The sequence below is a fragment of the Marmota monax genome, unplaced genomic scaffold (genome assembly GCF_021218885.2).
Source record: "Marmota monax isolate L192 unplaced genomic scaffold, Marmota_monax_Labrador192_F-V1.1 WCK01_AAM20220418_F8-fsc00121, whole genome shotgun sequence".
Lineage (NCBI taxonomy): Eukaryota > Metazoa > Chordata > Mammalia > Rodentia > Sciuridae > Marmota > Marmota monax.
Genome location: NW_026693351.1, coordinates 352,516 through 370,665, shown reverse-complemented (window position 1 = coordinate 370,665; position 18,150 = coordinate 352,516). Strand labels below are relative to the sequence as shown.

General features: G+C 43.1%; 1 pseudogene; it reads left to right on the top strand.

The window, feature by feature from the left end:
* The first annotated feature begins 1,397 nt into the window (after positions 1–1,397).
* The window catches only part of LOC131424649 (Golgi SNAP receptor complex member 2-like), a 28,006-nt pseudogene continuing 11,253 nt past the window's right edge, over positions 1,398–18,150 (top strand).

The following is an 18,150-nucleotide window of genomic DNA, read 5'->3' as shown; positions in this document are numbered from 1 at the left end:
AAATAAACTGGGCATCATGGCACACGTCTGTAATCCCAGTGGTTTGGGAGGCCGAGGCAGGAGGATCACAGATTCAAAGCCAGCCTCAGCAATTTAATAAGGCCCCAAGCAACTTAGCAAGACCCTGCCTCAAAAAATTTTAAAAAGGGGCTGGGATGTAGCTTAGTGGTTAAGTGCCCCTGGGTTCAATCTCTGGTACCAATAAATAATAAATAAATAAATGAAATTTAAGTTTCCTAATCAAAGAAAGGATTACAAAAGATGAGATCAGGTTAATTTCTTTTCTAGTATTGGAGATGGAACCCAGGGCTCACACTTACTGGGCAAGTTTCCAGGGAAGATTTATGATCCAAACAAACAGTATCATTGACTAACATAAAGTATAACTGGCTTATTGTTTTCCTTTAAAAGTAGGTTTATTCTTGAGTAGGGCAAAGTGGCACACACTTGTAATCCCAGTGGCTCGGGAGGCTGAGGCAGGAGGATCACAAATGTAAAGCCAGCTTCAGCAAAAGTGAGGTGCTAAGCAACTCAGTGAGACCCTGTCACTAAATAAATCATAAAATAGGGCTGGGGGTGTGGCTCAGTGGTTGAGTGCCCCTGAGTTCAATCTCCAATACAAAAAAAAAAAAAAAAAGTAGGTTCATTCTTGTTTTTCCGGTTATAAGAGAAATGCTGGGGAAAAAAAAGAGAGAAATGCTAGATAATAAACAATTTGCAAACTATAAAAAAGTAGAAAGAAAAAATCTCTGTCCCCACCATTCAAAGGTAACTAGTATTAAAATGTCAGTTTCTTTCTTTCCTTTCTCTATGTATATATTTCTTTTGTTTTGATATAGCCATCATCAAACCCTGTGTTAAATATTGGGTTTAGTTTTTCTTTCTTTTTTCTTTTTTGTACTAGGGATTGAACTCCGGGGGGAATTTTACCATTGAGCTACATTCCCAGCCCTTTTTATATTTTTACTTTGAGAGAGGGTCTCACTAAGTTGCCAATGGTATCCCTAAATTTCTGAGGCTAGCCTCAAACTTAAGATCCTCCTGCCTCAGTCTTCCAAGTCACTTGGATTATGGGTGTGCACTACGGTGCCAAGCTAGTTGTTTCCATTTATCTCATTAAAAATCACTTGATCATATTATATTAAACTTTTCATGGATACAAATCATAGGTTATTTTCTTATATTTGGTTGTTTACATCATTGCTATTTTTGACATTAATAGGGGCTGGAATTGGCATTTTAGTGCAGAAAGCTTTTATTATATTTAGAATTTTTATTCAGTAGATTTATAGAATTAAATTACTAGGTAATAAAGTACAAGTATTTTGAGGTTCTTTACTTTTACTGAAACATTATGCTGCATAGCATTTGTTCGTGTATACTCCCGCCAGCAGTACATGAGGGCCCTTCTCACTGCTGATTCTCTTCAAGAAAATATCTGCAATTTATTGGAGGTGGAAGGTAAGAAAGGGGAGGCATCTCATTGTTTTTCTGATTTGCATTTCTTTGATCTTTGGTGTGAGCATTTTCCCCTGTTTGGAAAACAGTCTGAATCAAAAACCTCAGCGTTGGCTACGCCCCAGGGGGTGAGTCATTTGGGTTTGGCAGATTAAATGGAACAAATCACCTTCCCTGCATCTGACAAATCCCTGTCTGAAATGCCAAAGGCCAGAAAACTGCCAGATGCCCTGGTAGAAGCCAGGGATACAGTGAGGTCCCTGTGGACCACATTCCTCTCAGCTCTCACGACCTGGGAGAACATTCCCAGCCATGACACCGCGGCGTGGGCACTCCCACATTCGGTTCTTGCCCTGCTGGGGCACTCAGGCGAGAGCTGTGGTTTTGATCTACAGATGGTTTGATGATGAACACCTCCAGTGGAAGTGGGCAGTCCAGACCTAGTGAAGCGGCAGTGAGGGGGACAGAAGCAGGCAGGTGGGAAGGTGAGAGACGCCAATGTCAGCGTTACAATGAGCACTCAGTGCCCAAGCAAGAGGCGTGGGGAGTCCTGCCAGCAACAGAAATCTCCAGTGGAACTGGCAGCATCTGAGTGCTAGTATCCAACTCAAGTGAATAGAGAAGGGTTGCTTTTCTCCCATTATTGAACATACACTTAAGGCAAAGGAAACAGAGCCAGCTGCAAGTAGATTGGGCCACCCATGAAGGGTGACCTTGCTTTATAACTACCCACTTTTGCTAAAATTAGCTCACTCCTGAGACCAGCATTAATCCCTGCTTAGGCAGTGGCCAGCAACCTAACCACTAGGCCCACCTCTTTTATATATATATATTCCTATGGCAAAATGTTAAGAGTGATTATTTCTTTCTGGATTTGGGGGATGATGAATGCTCTTTACATCCTTCTTTATACTTTTAAATTATTTGTCATTTTTTTAAAAAATAAACAATTACTATTTTATAATTGAAAATAGCCAAACATAGCCAAAGGCCCTGGGTTTGAGGCTCTGGGTTGAATCCCTGGCACCACATAAAAATAAATAAAGGTATTGAGTCCAACTAAAATATAAATATTTAAAAAAAAAGAATCAAAGCAGATATAAATCCAAAACGGGCCAAGTGTTGACCTGAGACCACTAGGTAAGGGTGAAAAAAAGAGAAGATGAGTGTGTCCCATGAAGTTCCATAGGCTGGAAGCTTGCTTGGTCCCAGGGTGGCAGGTTGATGTAGTGGGATTTTCATGAGGTGGGGCCTAGTGGAAGTGGTTAGGTCATGGGACCACCTCCTCAGAAGGGATGGATGCTAGTCTTGGGGGTGAATTCGTTTTTGTAGAAGTGGGGTTGCTATCGAGTGAGGCCATCCCACTTGCTGACCCCTTTTGCATGCAGCTGGTTCCATTTTTGTCCCTCTCTCGTTGTGACACAGTCAAGGGGGCCTAGCCAGCTCATCAGCCCCTTGTTGTGGATTCAGCCACCAGAATTATGAGCCAAATTAACCTCTTGATACCAGTTTCAGCCTCCAGTATTTTGTTAACAGTGACAGAAAACAGACTAAGACACTAGTGTTACATGAAGAAAGCAGGAAGGAAACCTGGTGGGGGAGTCCCAGCACCCAGATTTGGGAACAGGAAGCAACGGGCCAGGGGGAGGGTTTTGTGGGGATGGCAGGAGGGCAGGAGTGAGTCTGCATAAAAGCAGGTTATAGCTGAGTGCAGTACTGCATGCCTGTCATCCTAGCAGCTTGGGAGGCTGAGACAGGAGGATCGTGAGTTCAAAGCCAGCCTCAGCAAGGGAAAGGTGCCAGGCAACTCAATGAGACCCTGTCTCTAAGTAAAATACAAAATAGGGCTGGAGATGTGGCTCAGTGGCCAGTGCCCCTGAGTTCAATCCCTGGTACTAAAAAAAAAAAAAAAAAACAACCCACGAGTTATAAAATGTCTGAAGTGATAGACATGCCTCTTACTCTAATCTGAGCATTACATTTGTATTGAAATGTCAAGCTGTACACCACATACTACAATTTCTATGTGTCAATTAAAATTTAAATTTTTTTTTTTTAATGCAGGCTATGCTCCTTAGAGGGCCTGGTATGTCATCATAGGTGTTTAATAAGTATTTGTTAGTGAATGGGTGAGTGGGTAAAGGATCAGCCTTCCTTTGGAACTGAGGCTTCTGGTTGCTCTAACTTATGGTAAGAAACTACCATAAGAACTTTCCCACATGGAGACACTGAGTGTGGTTCCCCCAGGGCCAAGGCCAGGTGAGGTGAGCATTACAGCTCCATGAAACTGCACCCCATCCTCAGGGTCAATGAGGCTTCTCGGTGCAGCTGCTCTCCCCTAAAGGTATGGGGCAGAACCAGGGCTGGGTGGTGGGAGTGGAAAGGAAGACCTTCAGAAGGGCTGTGTGAGGGAGAAGCGGAGTGCTAGACACCAAGGGGAGGCAGGCTTGGAGGGACCCCCAGGGGAGTCCCTGCCCTCGACTGGGCCAAGACAGGATTTCACTGTATTACCATGTTCTCTTCTGTAATGTGTACATTTAAAAACTCTATGCCTTTATTTCCTATTCAAACACCCTTCCTGTGTGTGTGTGTGTGATACAGGGGATAGAACCCAGGGCCGCTTACATGCTAGGCAAGTGCTCTACCACTAAGCCACTTTAACTTTCTTAAAAAAAAAAAAAAAAAAAAAAATATATATATATATATATATATATATATATATATATATATATATTTAATTTTAGTTGGACACATTACCTTTATTTTATTTATTTTTATGTGGTGCTGAGGATCAAACCCAAGGCCTCTGCAGGAGCGAGGTGCTAAGCAACTCAGTGAGACCCTGACTCTAAATAAAATACAAAATAGGGGGATATAGCTCAGTTGGTAGAGTGCTTGCCGCGCAAGCACAAGGCCCTGGGTTCAATCCCCAGCACCATAAATAAATAAATAAATAAATACATAGAAATAAATAGGGCTGGGGATGTGGTTCAGTGATCAAATGCCCCTGTATTCAATCCGCCATACCTGCTCCCCACTCCCGCCCCAGAAAAAGTTTGAGGCCAGCCTCAGAAACTTAGCAAGACCCTAAGCAACTTAGTGAGACCCTGTCTCAAAGTAAAAAAAATTTTAAAAAAAACAAATAGAAAAAGGGCTGGGGATGGAGCTGACGGATAGCAGTGAAATATTATTAAACCTAAAAAGGGAAGGAAATTCTGATCCATGCTGCATCATGAATCAACACTGAGGACATTGTGCCGTTCACAAAAGGCAAATGCTACATGATTCCTCTAGGTACCTCTGTACCAGATACCTAGAGCAGTCAAATTCACAGGGACAGAAGGTTGGATGGTGGTTGCCAGGGGCAGGGGAGGGAGAAATGGGGAATGGGTGCTTACTAAACTCAGAGTACAGAGTTCTGTGAATGAACAGCCGTGATGGCTGCATAGCAATGTGAATGTACTTAATGCCACTTAACAGCACACTTAAAATGGACTAAGATGGTAAATATTAGGTACAGTTTGCTGCAATTGAAAAATAGGAAAGTACAAGGTGTACAGGATAGTACTGCGTTGTTCCATGTGAGCGATGAAGGGAACACAAATGCTGTTCCCTGCTACAGGAAATAGAGGAGGCTGTGCCAGTCTGCAGGGAAAAATGAAGTGAGCTCTGGAAGGTGACAATTCTACTCTTTAAAATATATATATATATATATATATATATATAAAACAGTGGGATTTTTTTCACAATGCTACTTTTAATCCAGGTCCCCTTGACTGCACTTCCTGTCTGCCACACATGGAAGTTGCTTCCCGCTACCCGGCTCAGTTTCCCAAGGCAAGCACCTTGTTTTCCCTTCCCAGGTGAGCTACCTGAATGTAGCCAGGAGGCCCCCCCAGGCCTGCCATCCCATTGAGCCCAGCGGGGTTCAGAGCATCCGTGGTCAAGCTTATGATATGGCCAGCAGGCAGGTGGGCTTTCTGGTGATTTGGAAACAGCTGAGAATCAGAACAGCTGCCGTTTCCTGTATGAGATCCTGGAAAAGCCATGTGCGAGGCTGGGCCAGGAAGGGTGAGAGAGGAAGCGGAGGAGGCTGATGTGCATCTATGACGGGCTCTGGCCACGGGGGCTACTGACCACAGCAGTTCCTCTAGGAGAAATACCCATCCCAAGGCCCCCAAATCAAGACCTTGCTCTTGCTTCCCAGCTGACTGGGGCCTCCACTAAATAGGAGAGGAGCCTGCTCAAAGTGACCTCATTTAGATCAGGCTACTCCATGGATCCCTGTCAACACTCTGGACAGCACTTGGCAGTGAGGAGCCAGGCCAGAGGAGAGGAACACAGTGGACTTCCCTGGAGACAGCAGTAGCTCACAACATCTGCAAAAGGGAGAGCCATGCTCTGGAGCAGCCAAATGCGGGAAGGTTCCGGAGGGGGCAAGGCCACTTCATGGATTTGGTTTGGTGAGTTGGAGGCTGCAAGGTCACTGTGTGATTCCCAAGCTGAGCAAAGATCTGGGCAGTTTTTGAGTAGGAGGTCACATCCGAGCTCTAAATAATAGAAGCATCCAGAAGGAAATAACCAAAGGTTTCTGCCAATTGATCTGGAGACTGGGAAAAGGTCCCACAGTTATTAATAACCTCTGTGTTCTGGGAACTCACTTCATACTCCAGACAAAGGGATTAAAAAGTGGCTGTTGGAGGCGAAGATACTTTTAGCCAAAGCTCTACTTTCAGTTCTCCCAATAAATGAGAATGAGCATTTTCCTCCCCAGAACACTGAGAGTGGATTGGCCCCCTGACAGATCTGGTGAGCTGGGATCTGGGCGGTTGATTGGCATGTTTTTTATAACCACTCCATCTTTGTGGTGTGGTTTCTTGGGGGCAATTCCCACTCCAATCTGCTCTGAGTATGGGGGTGAAAACATTTCCTTGTATGGCTTCTGGGAAAGAGAGCTCAGGATGAAGCTCACTGCAGGCCTCAGAACTTAGTTCCACATCTTGGAGATAGTCACTCTGTTAATGTATCCTTGAAACTGAAGGCGATGAACTTCATCTTGTCCAGCAGAGTTATGGTGATGTTGGCTGTGTGGCTGCCCTTTTGTCGTCTTGAGGTCTTCTGCCTACTTTATAGGCAGAAGAGGCTACAAATACATGGATTAGAGACCTGAGAGTGTTACAGAGACATGGTTTCCTGTGGGGACAGTGTAAGAAATGATGGTGAACGCCTTTCAGTCACTTACTAAATTATGAGCAGCTTGGGGTTAGGGTAAGTGTCTCACCCAGCACCAGACCCGACAGAGTGCCCATTGAGAGCAGCTGCTCTGTAAATTAGTGCTGAACCCATGGAGTGCTGTTGTAACATGGTAATATTTCAGAGGGTAACTAGCCACTACTTCTAACTCATTTCTGGGAGGATTTATTTCAGTGTCCCTGCTAAAGGAGACAAGAACTGTCTCTTGGCCTTATTCCTTTCCTGCTCCCATTGCTGGAGTCCTCAGTCTTCAGACCAGGAGTAATTCCATGCCAGGCTCTACCAATGGCTCTCAGTCCAACCCCAGTCAAGTCCACATCTCCTCTGTGAACTTTGCACATTCAAAGATAAGACTTTCCGGGCTATGGTTGTGGCTCAGAGGTAGGGCACTCACCTAGCATGCGTCAGGCACTGGGTTCGATCCTCAGCACCACATAAAAATAAAATGAAGATATTGTGTCCACCTAAAAGTAAATAAATAAATATTTTTAAAAAGACTTTCTATACTGTCCTTCTTCCTGCAGCCGTATGTCTATGGATGTGAAAGTTGGCTAGAGGTGTTCTGATTCTATCAAATTGTCCGGCCACCTACATTACTATAACTGGTCTCTTGCTTCTTTCCACCTATTTTCCTTACTGCAGGAAGAGTAAGTATTAAAACATAATCTGAAGAGCTAAAATTAAAAAGCGGCATAAAAAGTGTTGGCAGGGATGGGGAGGAACTGAAAATCTCATGCCGTTTCCATGAGAATGCAGAAATGGTCCAGCCATTCTGAAAAACAGTTACCTTCCTCATAAAGGTGAACACCTCCATCCCAGAAATTCACTTCTGAGCATTTATGCAAACTTTGAAACAAATCAGGTGTGGGTTTTTTCTCCGAAGGATATTTTGTTTCTTCCATGTTTTGATGTGAAACCCTGGAACTGCCTCCCCAGCTGTGGCCTCCAACAATACTATGGGTGCAGAGTTCTAAGCTCTGACTCTTCTCTCTCTGATTCTCTGTCTAAATGAGGGACAGGCCAGGTGTGGTGGTGCACACCCATGATCCCAGTGACTCAGGATGCTGAGACAGGAGGTTTGCAAGTTTGAGGTCAGCCTCCACAACATAGGGAGAATATGTCTCAATAAATAAATAAATAAATTAATTAATAAAGGGCTGGGGATGTAGCTCAGAAATAGAGCACTCCTGCATTCAATCCCCATTACCTCCCCCCCACACACAAATAATAGATAGATAGATAGATAGATAGATAAATAGATAGATAAAGGGCAGAAATTAAAACTACACTGAGATATCTCTAAATACCCACTAGGATGGCTAAAATCTAAACTTCTTCAATAGCAAATATTGGCAGGGATGTTGAGCAACTGGGACTCTCACACATTGCTGTCCAATAGTGAGGCAGGTTCCTATAAAGTTTGAATATACTTATCATATTATCCAGATATCTCACTCCTTGGTATTTACTAAAGAGATGTGAAAACATGTTCATCACTTAAAACTATATATATGAACTGGGGTGCAGTGGCGCCTGCCTGTAATCCCAGTGACTAGGAGGCTAAGTTACGAGGATTACAAGTTTGAGGCCAGTCTCAGCAATTTAGTAAAATCATCAGCAACTTAGTAATACCCCATCTCAAAATAAAAAGTAAAAAGCTGGGGACCGGGCACAATGGCACACACCTATAATCCCAGTGACTCAGGAGGCTGAGACAGGAGGATTGAGAGTTCAAAGCCAGGTGCTAAGCAACTCAGTGAGACCCTGTCTATAAATAAAATACAGAATGGGGCTCAGTGGTCCAATGCCCCTGAGTTCCATCCCTGGTACCCCCCACCAAAAATAAACAAATAAAAAGCTGGGGATGTAGCTCATTGAAAACATTCCTGGGTTCAGTCCCTAGCACCAAATACATAAATAAAACCTCACACATGAGCTAGACACTGAGATGCATACCTGTAATACCAGTAACTCAGGAAGCTGAGACTGAAGGATTGCAAGTTCAAGGCCAACATTAACAATGTAGTGAGATCCTGTCTCAAAATAAAATGAAATTAAGGTGCTGTAGCTCAGTGGTAGAGCACTCCTGGATTCAACCCTAATACCCATAAATAAATATTTTTAAAAAACTGTGTGCTTGAAAGTTTCAGTGCTTGATTCATGATAGTAAAAAACCGGAAGCAATTCTGATATATATCAGCTGGTGAATGGGCAGGACTATACTCCATTCCCACAGTGGGAAGCTGCTTACAAATAAAAATAAAAAGAAAGAAACACACAAAAATGAATCCATGCTGCACGAGTCCATTCATATGAAATAAAAGGTCTATAATATCCTCGGAAATGAGGTCAGTGATTGTCAGAACCAAGGGAGGGGAGACTGGGTGCAGAGCATTCTGAAGGAATTTGAGGGGTGGTGGAAATATTCTGTACCTTGATTGTGGTGCTGGACACACAAATGTGTAGATTTGTGAAAATTCATTCAACACTCCACTTAAAAAAATTTTAAATACAATAAAGTTTTATTGCATATAAATTATATTTGAATAAAGCTAATATTTGAAAAATGAGAGACAAAGAGTAATTACACTGAAAACACGAAGGGTAAAACCAATTTACGATTCTTTTCCCTCTACTCTCCCTGATCCCTAGAACTGGGGATTGAACCCAGGGGTGCTCTACCACTGAGCAGCATCTCTAGCCCTTCATATTTTTTTTTATTTTTTATTTTGAGACAGGGTCTCCCTAAATTTCCCAGGCTGGCCTCAAACTTGCTATCCTCCTGCCTCAGCCTCCTGAGTAGCTGGTATTACAGGCATGTGCCACTGCGCCCAGGTTTTTTCCCTACTTAAATTAAAACTTTTCCATTTCTTGGGGCTGGGGTTGTGGCTCAGCAGTAGAGCACTTGCCTCGAATTTGCGGGACCCTGGGTTTGATCATCAGCACCACATAAAAATAAATAAGTGAAATAAAGGTATTGAGTCCAACTACAACTAAAAAATAAATATTAAAGTGGGGAAAAACCTTTCTGTTTCTTCATTAAAGTGGGAGCAGGTGTCAGGAAGTGGACAGCACATAGGATTTGGATCCAACAGGCTCAGAGAGGGCTCTCTTGTCCACACACCAGGACTGTGACCTTAAGCCCCTTGCTTAGCCTGTCTGTGCCTAAGTTTGCTTCTGTATTATACTTTGGCATTAAAAAATAAAACAGACTGGGGATATAGCTCAGTTGGTAGAGTGCTTGCCTCGCATGCACAAGGCCCTGGGTTCAATCCCCAGCACCACAACATAAATAAAAAATAAGACAAAACTCATGCAATGTTTGGTGGGATCCTGGGGATGGAATCCAGTTCTTCTAGTATGCTAATGCTCTACCACTGAGCTGCACACCCAGATCTGTGCATGTAAGTTTTATGGGTCTACATATACAGTAAGTATATTTAAAGTGTCTCTTGGTACCCAGCATATAGTTTGTCATGTTATCCTCCCAGGAGCAAGTTCTGTACATAAAGCAACACTAAAATTTGTTTAGTTTTGGAGGAACGTGTGTGTGTGTGTGTGGGGGGGGGGGGGGCGCTTCAATGCATTTGAAAGCAGAATGATCTTTTAATCTCTTGAAACATGGTTTTTGGAAGGAAAAACAATGAAAAATTAGCTACTGGGCTTGAGTCGCCTACTTAAAGGATCTGGCTGCTGAACAAATAGAGAATGGTTTTAACATCAGTGAAAGCCCTACTTCCCGACACATGTAGCATCTGAGCGGAACAATTAATTGAAACCCTACACCCTCTGCACAAGTGACTTTTATGGCTTCCCCCCCCCCACCCCCAGGTTATTAAAAGGAAGGGTCAACTTCCCTGCTGGTTAGTGTGAAATTTTTCACTGACACATACCCGCTCCGTGATTTGTTGGCCAATTTTCCATCTAGCAGGCAGCTGTGAGTAATGTTTAAACAGAAAAAGAGGCTGAATTATGCAAGACATGTTTACAATGTAAAGAGGGGGAGAAACTACCCCCCCACACACACACACCGGGGATGTATGCATGGGCTTCCTTGCATTTTCCTAGCAAAACAGGTGTCCAACACCTCCCCCTGGACTTCCGACAGCCCTTGCTCTCAGTTCACTGAGACTCTTGGAAGCTCTGTTTGAAGGCAGCAACACCTGCTAACAGGAAGACACAAGGAGCGAGGTTTCTATTTCCTGACTTTGTTGGGATGAGAAGAATGTTCTGAACCCACGAAAGCCTCTATACCCTGATCACGTCAGTCCAGCAGGACCAGGGATGGCTTTGGCAGCTTGCTTTTTCCCTCTTGAGCTCATCTCTGCCAGTAAAATTAATTTCCAGGGCTATGTGTTATGATCAGACTTACTCTCTTAAACCTACAATTGTTTCAAATCTGCCTTTTTTTTTTTTTTTTTTTTTGGCGGGGGGAGCAATTGCTTGTATTCGGATATTTTTGGTTTCCTATGACAAATAGGAAACCAAACTTTTTCCTATGACAAACTACAATCTGGTTTTAAGGGGAAATCCGGAAATTATTGGCACATGGGGGTGAAAAGTCGAGGGAATGTCAGGCATGGCTAGATCAAGGCGCTCAAGGGTGCCAGGAATCTAGCTTCTCCTATTGTTTGGTTCAGATTTCTTTGGGGTTAACTTTATTCTGAGGCTAGAGCACCCTGCAGTGTTAAAAGTGATAGAAATCACAAGGTGCTGCAAGTAATCAAACATGTGCTCGAAAGTGGGTGGGGAAGGCAAACCTTTACTTCTGGAGGAAGGGTGTGCAAACGGAACCTGGCTAGCAAGCGAGCAGGAGCTGTCAGTCCGCCGGCTTCTAACTCTAATCTCACCCAGCATAGCCCTTCACTCTGATTGGAGGAGCTTGGGGCGACGATCTACTGGATTGGCCAACTTTAGAATTAGGGCGGGCAAAAGGGAAAAGCTAATGGGATCCAATTAAAGCTGAATACTGTGTTCTGAAAATGGACCGCCAGACTTTCTATTTCTCACAAAAGGACCGAGAGCAGCCCCAGGAGCTGCTGAAGCCCTGTGGAAAGAGTCCCTATTCACAATGTACTACACAAAGTACTAGCAAGAATCCTGGGGGGACAGGGGGTGTCTTGTTTGCTCAAATTCCTTAATATGCTGTTCCCTGTGATGTGGGTCTTACAGCCACTTGCAAGACTTGTTGTTGGGGTCACTTTGTACAGTGGTCCAATTTATGCTGTGAATATAGCATATATTGCTGCTCTGCCCTGCAACTGATTTTTTTCAGTGCACGTTTCTTTCTCTTCCTCTCCCCAAGCTCCTCCCTAGTATCTCCCCCTCTCCAATCTCAGGGGAAATAGGATTACCTTTCTTTCCCATTTAAAGCAGATTTATCTTTAAAGGGTGTGTCCTCGAGCACACACCCACCATAGGAACAAAGTAATCCAGACTTTGGGAAGGGTACCAGAAGATCTCAGAAATGACGATCTCCCAAATTAAGAAGTGAATGACCACTCCAACGGAACAAGTGGAATGCAGTCTTTGAGTCACCTCTTTAAAAGCCTGCAGTCCCTACTGAGGGACAGAATCACAGCCTCTGGGACAGGAGTCGCCTGTGTTTCTCCTTTGCTAGCAAAGCAATAAACCTTCTTTTTCCTTTTTCTCAAAACCGTGTCCTCATTATCGGATTAGCATCAGTGAAAAGGATCTAGTTTCTGGGAACAGCTTCATTCCAGTCTCATTGGTTGACAGTGGAGAAAGATGGTGAATTCAAGAAAATTGGGGGACTGATGGACAAGGGAAGGGTCCTGGGCAACTGAAACCACAGACGTCTGCCCCGGCGCTCTTTCCTAGTAATTTCTTAGCATAGTGTTCTGAATCACAGGTCTTCCCTGAACCCCACAGCGGCATCAACTGATTTCCTCCTTTCCTTATTCCTTCCCAGTGACCTAGTTCGGTCACTGCCATTAGTCACTCACAGAGGCCCCTTTCACTTACTGGGCACTTCCTGGGTACCTGTTCGGTGCAGCTAATTGCCAAGACGGAGGAGAAATTGAGATGGGCACAGGGCAGGACAAGATACAATTAAAGAGAGACAGACAAAGGCAGGCAAACACTAAGCTTCAGTGGGCCCTGCCCCTTGACCCCTCACAGTTTGTGTCCCTGTCCTGTGTTTGTGAATCAGAAAAGCTCTCTGGATGTGGCACCCCAACCTGGTGGGGGTGAGCCTTGAGAGGTGCACGGTGGTGGCATGGAGGAACCAATTGCTCAGACCTGCGTGGTCTCAGAGCTGTCCCTCAGCCCAGCTAGCTAGGGCCGCATCAGAACTTCCTTGTCAGTGAGGATTTGTGATTGTTTCAAATGAAGAATGTTGGAAGTTAGAAGGACCTCAATGAAGGGCCTTCTCTGCCTAATGCAAATATCTAGGCCCAGAGAGGGCAAGGAGCTGTTCCATTGCAACCCAGTGAGTTTCCACATGTTCAGAATAGAGTCCCAGCCCTTGGCTCCCTCCCGACATCTCCTGCCCCCCGTCTCTGCTGGAGCCTGGGCTGTATGTAATATGGATTGATTTCATTTCCTGGGATGGGAACAAATTAATCAAGTGAGAGATGAAACAAAGGGCAAAATCTCTGGTTTCCAGAGTGCCAGAAAAGGAAGATGAATTACGGAGAAACATGTTTGAATGGGGGCAATAAGAAAGTAAAGACTAGCTAATACTGATTGGAAGTGGGAGTGAGGGAGTTCACAGGAGAACCTACAGCCCCTAGATAGCAATAGTTTGAATGTGGCCAGTGTCATAATGTATTGATTCCAAGACACTTGTGAATTGTAAGGCACTTCATTATTTTATGTACCCACTGTATCCACTGAAGAAAGAAAACATTTTGCTGAGTACACTTTGATACATCATTGGTTAATTTCTATGGTTAAATCCATGGCCTGTAGAGACAAGCTCTCTTCTGGTCTGTTTTCTGATGCTAGATATTATAGACTGAGTAGATTATGAACAATAGAAGTTTATTTGGCTCACAGTTCTGGGGGCTGGGAAGTCCAAGATCTAGAGGTTGCATCTGGGGAAGACTGTATCATATTGTGACAGAGTACAAGAGAGAGGAAAAGGGGACAGGGCCCACTTGGGGACCACCCCTCTTTGTAACTAACTCACTTGTGGGATGGTAGCATTAACTTATTCATGAGAACAGAGCCCTCCTGGGCTTATCACCTCCTAAAAGACTCTGCCTCTCAATACCATTATATTGGCAACTAAATTTCAACATGAAAAAAAAATTTGTTTCAACATGGGTTTTGGAGTAGACATTAAGATCATAGCAGGTTCCTTAGCATTAGACAACCAGAAATGGCCTTCTGTGAGCTTGGATCCTTGGTGCCTCTAATAGAATCCTCTCACTTTTAACCTGTCCATGAATGGCTTGGGTATACAATTATCGATTAGAAAAATGAAAAATTTCAGACCAATCAGCAGCACAAAAATGTTTGCAGAGAAAATAAGCAACCTGCAAGACTACCCAAGAGTACAGTTTCACATCTTCCTAAAACAGAACAAAAAATATAGAAGAAAATTGATTTGGAACTTCTAGAAGTTTTGGTGCTGAAAATATCGTACTCTGTAAAGACATAGCCTGGTGTGGGGGTGTGCACCTGGAATTGCAGCTACTCAGGAGGCTGAGAGAGGGAGTTAGCAAGTTCAAGGTCAGCCTGGGCAACTTAGTAAAACCCTGTCTCAGAATAAAAAAATAAATAAAAATAAAAAGGGTTGGGAATATAACTCAGTGCTTTAGCACCCCTGGGTTCAATACCCAGTACTATAATATATAGCTAAATAAAATGTAGCGAGGGGAAAGGAACACAGGCCCTGGAGCCAGGTTGACCTGAGTTTCAATCCTAGCTTTAATCTCCAAGCCCCAAGTTGAATTAATATCCCCAGGAGTGGGGCTGGGGATGTGGCTCAAGTGGCAGCGCGCTTGCCTGGCATGCGCGCAGCCCGGGTTCGATCCTCAGCACCACATACAAAGATGTTGTGTCCGCCGAAAACTAAAAAAATAAATATTAAAAAAAGTTCTCTCTCTTAAAAAAAAAAAAATATCCCCAGGAGTGACGAGGGTGGTGACAAGTTCAAGAACAGCTGGGGGATCCTGTGCTTCCTACCCTTGCTCTGCAATGTGGGAGGAGCCAAGCTACACGTGATTTGGGGAAGGCTTTAGTTTCTTTTGACTCTTCCTTAATTAATTATTTAATTTGAAGGACGGCAGCTCACAAAAACTAGAAGGATAATTATGGAATTTCAGGGTTGGAAACAACCGTAGCTTTCTGACTAGTGCAAGGTCACTGCCAAAGTGCTAAATTCAAGGGCAACATTCCCAGACTCCATTTTACTTAATCTCCTCAGCAACCTGGGATCCAGCTGGTCACTCTCTCCTCTGTGTCCTGGTTTTCCACCCACCTCACTATTTCTGCCTCTTGTGTCTTTTGCTGGTTTCCTGCTCATTGCCCTGACCTCAAAACATCAGGATGCTGCTTCTGGGCATTTGCTGCTGCTTGTGATCTCATTTTGGCCCCTAACTGAATCCTGAATTGGTGTCTCCAGCTCAGATTCTGCTCTGAACTTCAAGCTTGATCTCTAGCCACAGACTCTATCTTTACTTGATATTCTACAGGCACCTCCAACCCAGCATTTCTAAAACCAAACTACTGATAACTCTTTCTTCAAACACCTTCTTCCTGCAGACTTCTCATCTCAAAGCAGCTTCCTTAGTCCAGTAGCCCACAACTCCTTTTATTAAAAAAAAAAAAAAAAAAAAAAAACTATATATATATATATATATTTTTTTTTTTTCTTTTTTTTTTTTTAAGTCAGTGGACCTGAGCAGAAGGAAGGCAGCTGGTGAGCTGGAGCAGAGGGAGCATCAGGTAGGGCCCAGACTGCAGGCTCACCTGACTTTTGGAGCTATGGGAATGTCTGCAGTATTTGCCTGTATTAGCTTTCAGGTAGTAAATTGAAGGGGAAAAAGTCACCTTGAAATAATGAGCCCAGTGAGCGACTTACGGCTTTCCAGCGCTGATTCTGTGTTAACATTGAATCAGATAATTGGTTAAGTGCAATTTTGCAAAGTAGTAACAGTTATACAATTTGCATGGACTAAACTATTAGAGGCAGTCTTAATTATACCAGGCATGTATCAACAAGAATTTTATTTTAAGTGAATTATAGAGCTGGTGTTGATGCTCAGTGGTAGTGATAGGGGACACACAGACATGAGTGGCTGGCACATGAAATTGGGGGAATGGGTCTATAGATTGTGCTGACCCCACATGCTCTCACTTTTTTTTTTGTTGTTGTTGTTTAATAATTTTTTTTAGTTGTAGATGGACACATACCTATATTTTATTTATTTTTATGTGGTGCTGGGGATCAAACCCAGTGCCTCACACATGCTAGATGAGTGCTCTACCACTGAGCCACAACCCCAGCCCCACATGCTTTCTCTTCAAAAAGCAACTGTCTGGCTTAAGTCCACAGGATGTGTCACATTCCTCAGCAAATAACCTGTTATCTGAAGGAGAAAGGTAGCCCCCAAATACTAATAAGAAGAACACAGAACACAAGTTACCCTGAAAGGGAGGGGTCTTTTGTGATCCTTACACAGACCAGATCCCAGAACTCAGAGAGATAAGGATAATTCCCTCAATCATAAAGTTGGTCAGAACAAGTTCCAATTGGAACTGCTCAGCTCAGGCCAAAGTGACTTAGAGATGCCTTGCACAATGGGGACTTGAAAGTCTGATGTCATACTTCTGTCAGTCAAAAGTCAAGAGGTGATATGACCAATGTGATTCTGCAACCTATACAATCAGAAAAATCAGAAATTATACCCCATTTGATTCAAATGTATGAATTGTCAAGAGCATTGTATTGTCATGTGTAAAAAAAATTTTAAACAACAACAACAACAAAAAAAAAGTCAAGAGGTGAATCTGGGAAAGACTCTCTGAAAATTTCCCTGGAACTCCCCAATATACTGGAGGGCAGGAAGAGTGCACCATCCCTGTTCTCTCTGAAAGGACCCACTCTCTCATTTGAGAGTGTCCCTTTACCCCCTTTTCCATCTCTTCTAATAAAATCATGCCTATTTCTCTGAGTGACAGGTCTGAAGTCTTTCTGCCATGATTGCAAAAATCAGGTTAAAGGAGGACCTTCTTGGGCTGGGGTCGTGGCTCAGTCGTAGAGCGCTCGCCTAGCACGCACGAGGCACTGGGTTCGATCCTCAGCACCACATAAATGTAAAATAAAGATATTGTGTCCACCCAAAACTAAAAAATAAATATTAAAAAAGGGGGACCTTTATGCTGCCTCAGTTTCCCAGGAAGGTCCTGTAACAGTAGAGTACTTGCCTAGTATGTGTGAGGTCCTGGGATTTTTTTTTTTTTTTTTTTTTGGTGGAGGGAGAATACTTCGATATTTACTATCTAGCTCAGTTGTAAAAACAGAAACAGAAGAGAAATTGACATATTCCTTCAGAAGAAAAAAAAAATCAATGATTAACCTATATTGCTGCCAAAATATCTCAACAGTTTCTCTTTGGGTACAAAAAAATTGGGTGCTTTCTTTGTTTCCTCTTGTAAAACTCCGGCTTTCCCCCAATCCAGTCTTATACAGCACTTTCCTTGTGAATAACCAAATCACAAAAGATCCTGTGAATGAAACTACCCAAGGACAACAGCATTACTTATGGCACATTTGCTATGGAAACTATGTTTGGCAAGTATCGAATGTCTGAATTTCTTTTCCTGGGCATCGCAGGGTTGACAGCATTTATTTATAACCAGAGAGATTCTAAATTTGGCCACTATCAGCACAGAAAAGTAGTGTCTATGCCACCGCTGCAAATTCATTTCCTTCTGTTAGCACACATGGAAGCAGAACAGGTCACCAAGGCACTTGGTAAACAAATTAATTATAAAGCAGATTGGTTACTGGAATAGGAGAAATTTGTATGTAGGTATTCGAAACAGTCTTTAATTGGATCAATGGGACATTAACTCTGGACTTAAGGTAAGCCCTAACTCCCCAAACAGGGTTTATAAAGTTTGTTTTTGAGAAGAACAAGGCCACAAATATATCACTCAGATATAACTTGAAAAAAATGGTTTCAAAATGTTGGGATTTACTAACTGAGGTAGGGAAATGCCACACATTCTAAGTGCAATGTTTACTTTGTGCTTCTAATTTAGACTTCATAAATCAGAAAGAAAACCAGAATGAGCACAGCAATTGGAAAATAGACCAAGGGCTAAAGATTGTGTTTAGGGATTATGGCAGTAGAGTTCTCTTGTATGGCAATAATGTTTTCTTTTCTTTTCTTTCTTTCTTTATTATTTTTTTAATTAAAAAAAAGTTAGGCACCATTGGAGAAAGGCCTCCTGGGAGCCTGC